Here is a 5,825-nt window from a genome sequence, read left to right on the forward strand (position 1 = left end):
CAGTGTGTATGTGTAAAAATACCTATATGTGTGCATTATAATTATATACCTATACTATAGGTAGGCCGTCGTGATTGAATATGTTCGAAGCAGCAGCATAATAAGTAGTTGTGGTAAAAAGCTGCTTTGAAGCTCTGCTGTAAGGTGAAAGAATTTTTCATTTGGGAGAAGGGATGATATTTTTTTTTCCGTGAAAAACGATTTTTCGATGTTCTGCTTTGCCAGCCCAAATCTCCTCGGCTGTCGCGATACTTCTAATAATTGTCGCAGGTGAATTTCTGCTGACATCAACGATGACCAGGTGTCATGTGAAGGATTTTGGGGGTGAATTACAGGGGACCCGCAGCCGGGCTGCCTGCAGTGGCACAAAAAGCTTTTTCAGTCCCAGCCGGCAGCTCCTCACGGCACCGGGCAGCCAGAGGCTTTGCAGAATTGACTGAGCTACTGCGATTTTATTATTAATCCGCTGAAACAAACGCTAGTAACTCGTAAAATCAAGGACGTACAAGAAATACATGTGGTGCTGGTGAGTTTAGCCCCCTCCTGTCCTCCCCTCCCCCGAATAGGTGCACACATCACGTTGCTTACGCTAAAATATAGAATAATCCCCGGAGAAGCTGACGCCAGCAGAGTGTATGCGGAGGAACAGCATCTCTGACGCTGCACAACAGGGAAGGTTGCTTAGGGAGCATCCCGGTTTGCCAATGCGCTTTATTTTTATCAGTGTGAACGAAGTTACCTTGTGCGCAGCAAATCTTTGAGAAAGCCCCTCAGGTAGCAAATAACACTTACGTGAGGTGATCATGGGTGAATGAGTTTGTTGCAAAAACGATTGTGGGTTAACATCTGACTTCTAGTTTTGAGTAATTCCACCACCTCCCTCGCCCCCAATTCTCAAACAGAAATGCTTTGATAGGTGGGGGAAAAAACACCAACAACTTGACTGCAGTTGCCATCATATTTGCTCCTACTTAACTGTTTTAAAGATAATTTGGATGAAAGATAAGATGATTGCTTTATTGTGTGTATCGTTCTAATTTCATTAGGTCTGAGGGTTTCCCCCCACGAGGCACAGTAAAAATAGACGACATAGTGTTGTCTGGTGCAGCAAGAACAAGGAAGACACAATTTAAATGTGTTTGTGTACTTCAAACCCCTCTCTCTGTGTAGAGGTATGTGGAGATATATATATATATGATAGATATAGATATAATGTGTGTATATATATATATATATATATATATATAAAAGCTATCATAAGGTCCAACTGTGAACTGCAGGAATGCAGAAAAAAGTGAGCTGAATCACACACTACAGTAACCGGGAGGGAGGAGCGGGTTAGAAATGGAAGGTTTCTCCCCACTTCTCTCTTGCTTTGGGTGCAGTAGTACGTGTTTCTCACATGTTCCCTCTAATTACCAGCAAGAAAGTTCTTCCGTGCTCTTGCTGGATTTGGTTTAGTAATCAGCCCCCATATGAGTCACACGGAACACGCAATCCCACCGCCGCCTGAGTGACAGCTAGCCGGCGCTCTGGCTGCTTCTTGTCCCTTTAAAATCTGAAACCAAGGGTAATGATTTATCAAACTCTTATTATCAAGAAAATGTCAAACGAAGGGCACCTTCCTTTGCACTGACGCAAACCCAGTCTTTCCCAAGGAAGTATAGAAAGCTTTGCTGCGGACTGGGCAAAATCCAGTCTGTCAATTGTCTGTACTGCTGGTTTTACCTCTACCGAGTCAATCCGTGGCTATTTAAGACATGGTAAGTGCTTGATTCCTTTTATTTTTGATATTGAAAAGGGGTGGCGGATGGGGAGCTGTCCGCGGTGCTGGCGGAGCTGTCCGCGGTGCTGCCCGCGGAACCAGCGCGGGGAGGGGGTGCAGGGGAAACGGTGGCACCCCGATATTTCATTCATCTAGAGACCCAGTTCTAGCAAATCGTACCCCTGAAGCTGGGAGATGGGATTAAGAGGAGGAGAAAACTTGCAACGGGAGCGGTGACGGGTGGTTTTGTGAAACCTTCCTCTAAAAAGAGGAGGTGTTTTTGAAGCTGATATTAAACTGATGGAACAGGTAGGGTTTGTCTGCGGGTTGCTCAAGGTATAAAAAGAAGATGCATTTTAAATTATAATTTTAAACTGGAGGGAAAGGCAGGGCTGTGGTGTGGGAATGTTGTCAGTATTCTATTTAATGCATGTGGGAATGCTTAAAAAAATCTTTGGGGGTGTGCGAGTCGAAAAGATAACAAAAAAGAACAGGAAAAATTAGCTGTTATTGGCATTAATTCCACTGTGGTGGTGTGGTTATTTTTTGCGTTTCGCTGTCTTCCTGTCGGGTTTTGAAGGGTGTCAGCCAGCTCAGAAATGCTCACCAGCACTATTTTGCTTGTTTTTTAACATCGCCGGCTGCCTACAGGGCAGCTTGTCTATTGCCTATATATATATTAAAAAAAAGCCGATGTGCATTGTTGAATGACAGAAAGGAAATGGGGCGTAAAATTAAAGAATCTTTCTACACTGGTGATAGGGAAGGGAGCATCCTACAGTCGTGATGTGAAATCTAACAAGGTCTGGCGGCGCAGTGCTGTAAAAACACTTATTTAAACTCGAATTAGGGGTTGTATCCAGATTTTCTCGCACATGCATTTTGTGCACAAGGAAAGAAATACGTAGAATCTCTGCAGTCCCAACATATTTTTTTTCTTTTGGTAAAATATGTGACGTTGTCATTTTAGGATTACGCCAGTCAGAGGGATATGAGCAGGCAGGTTGTGAACAGTCCTGAAACCGTTGCTCCTGGACCCAGTGAATGTGCGGGGGTTGTAAGAATCAGCCCCGAAAATGAGCCGCAGAATGCCCCATCGCAAGCCCCTGCCACGATGGTGAAGCTTCCCCGATCGCTCTCTAACGACAACAAAACACTTCCCTCCGAAGAACCTAAACCAAATGGTTTTGAGAGGACCAAAGTCGGGATCTGCAAGCTCAGCAGCACCCCAGTGCAAGCCAACTCCACCCTCCGGAGGGAATCTGTGGAAACCTTTCCGTGCAAGCACACCCCTGGGGCAGGGGCCGCCGGGCAGGCTGCCATCCCTCACTGCAAAATTCCCGCTTTGCAAAGCGCAGACGGGGACGCTAACCTAACCCTTGGTAAGAGCACACTGGAGCAAAACAACGCCAAAGGCGCCTGGGTGACCTTGAGCCAGAGCACCGTAGTACTGGGCACAGATGGCAACACTTCTGTTCTTCCTGGCAGAGTGGAGGGGGTAAGTTGGCTCCTTATAGTTTTTTTTCCCCCCCTTCAGCTCGTGGACTGGGAGGTCTTTGCCACTCAGCACCGATTTAGGGTTGAAGCTCTAAAAGCAGGACCAAATCAGTCGGGGATGGGGCTGTGCCACGGGGAGGGCGGAAAAGGAGGGGGAGAGAGGGTGTCAGATAAACTGCTGTACTGCTGGCGGGTGCTAATCATCTAATATCGGTATAAACGACAATCAATAGTTCCTGCCTGATTCCCATGTGTTCATTGAGCCGTGCCCGTCAGTGTCACCCGGCTCCGGGTACGCGTGTGCGCAAACCCGCTGCGCCCCCCTGCAAGGGGCCGGGTCCTGTCCCCAGCATCAGAGGCGAACGGCTGCCCAGCTTTTCCCATCCGCAGCCTTGGAGCCTGTAACCAAAAATAAGGTCAAATCAATCAAACCAACCCCCCCTCCCAGACCCTGCGCCCAAGGAGGGGTTCTCTCTCCCTGCCCTCCTGCCTCTCTGGGTTTGCGCTGGAAGGAGGGTAGGGGGGCGGGTTTATCCTGTAAAGGCGGGTTTTCCTTCGTCTGTGTGTGCCGGGGGAAAGGGCTGGGCCCCTGCGGGCTTTGCTGGGGATCGGCGGTCAGGCCGTACCCGTCCAAGGGCACCGAGGGCTCTGCTCCCAGAGAGAGCGATGGGACCTCCCGTACATCGGGAATAAGGGACCAGGCCACCCCCCCGAGGCCCTGTGTAGATGCCGACACCGCCGGGAGATGCGCATTGCAGTGGCCGGAGTCTCCGGGAAGGGAACCAGCCAGCCGAGCCCTGCGCATTTCGCCCCGGGAGGAGCCGGGGGGTTTGAGCAGGCGGGGATTGACACCCTCCCTCCCGCCCCCGGGCTGCAATCGCCTCCTCCCCTCCCTCGGGAGCAGCCTGAGAAAGGGCCAGGGTTTAAAAGCCCGTCTCTGTGTTCTCTGGCAGAAGAGAGCCCGGGCGGGGGCTGCAGGGTAGAGGTTCCCCCTCCCGTTTCCCTCCAGGCCCCCCCGGTCTCCCTTCGGTGAACCCGGCAGCCGCAGCACCGCGATGCTTGTTTGCAAAAGCGGCTCTTTTCCGATCTCTCTTCATTTTTATTTTTTTCCCTCCCCTCCTTTCCCCCCTTATAGGAAGACGATGTAGGGGATGAAAACAAAGCCCGAGGGAACTGGTCTAGCAAGCTGGATTTCATCCTCTCCATGGTGGGTTATGCAGTGGGGCTGGGCAATGTCTGGAGGTTCCCGTACCTGGCCTTTAAGAATGGGGGAGGTATGATGGCTTTTTCCTGTCTCTCTACCTGCAGAACCGTGCGTGGCTGGGCCGGTCCCCGCCTTTTTGGCAGGGAGAAACACCAGGGATACGGTGACTGGCAACTCCCTCTTGCCTGGCAAAGCCGGGCTGCAAGTCTTAGGCTGAGCTGAGGTCTGAGGGCTCATCCAGACCGTCAGAGATTTAGTGAGGACCCTGGCTGGGTTTTTCTGATGTTCAGCTCTGAAAGTAGGCAAGCTCCGGCAAGATTTCGTTAAAAGATAGGGCTTTCTTTAAAATCACCTGCAATTAATTGGTGCTGGCCGGAGGGGGAGGAAAATGAAGAGCCAGGCTGACCCCGGTTGGCACAGGGTGAGGGCTCCTGCTTCCCCCAGTTTAAACGCAATCAGGTTTGAATCTGCAACCGGTTCGGCGTGGGGGAGGTGGAGGGAGGAGGAAACGATACCAGGGAATTTCGATTCGGGAAAGTCACACGAGGACGTTTGAACCCGAGTCGAGCCGTTGTGTTATTTGGTGAAGTTTGGGGAATTTATTCTAAATCCCCCAATGAGCTGATTGAAAAGTAATCGTTTGAAATAGAGCGAATACTGCCTAGCAGAAAAGAGAGAAGAAAACTTAGAAGAGGGCTTGTGCCGTTAATAGTTTCTAAGGGGATGAAAAACTTGATTTACGGAGGTTCTCCTAACAGAGGCTCTTGTCTAAACTCACAACCGGTGGGTGTTACTGCTACAACCTCCTGCAGCTGTAAACCTCTTTCCCCTGCGCAAGGCTATCAGCAGGGAATGTTGGTGCTGTGAACATTGAAAACAGTTCTGTGGAGGCTCTAAGAGCTATTTTATGTGCGAGAACTAGCGATTTAAAACGAAAATCAGTCTTTAAAACAAAAAAAATCGAGAGGTGTGGGATTTTTTTTTTTTCCTTTTTACACTTGAGCACTTTTAAGTGCGAGGTGTTAAAATACTAATTTAATAATAATATTGTCTCGAGCAAATGCTGGAAATGCAGAAAGCTGCTCCTCCCTGTTGGGGCTGGGGGCACCGGGGATCGATAACAAAGAGAAAAATTTAATAGCTGTAGGTCTTGGCTACGTTGTCCCCAGTGTCACGGGCAGAAACGGACCCGTTTCGGCCCGGGGAGAGCCGGTTCCCAGCCTACCGCTGCCCCGCGGAGGTTACGCGGGGCTCTCCGCATTCACCCCGATGGAGTGAAGGGGGAGGCGCGGGCGGCCCGCCTGTGCGCCATGATTCAGGTTGTTCTTTTCTCCCCCTCTTCCCCCCCAAGGTGCGTTT

The sequence above is a fragment of the Patagioenas fasciata genome, chromosome 5 (assembly GCF_037038585.1).
Source record: "Patagioenas fasciata isolate bPatFas1 chromosome 5, bPatFas1.hap1, whole genome shotgun sequence".
Taxonomy (NCBI): domain Eukaryota; kingdom Metazoa; phylum Chordata; class Aves; order Columbiformes; family Columbidae; genus Patagioenas; species Patagioenas fasciata.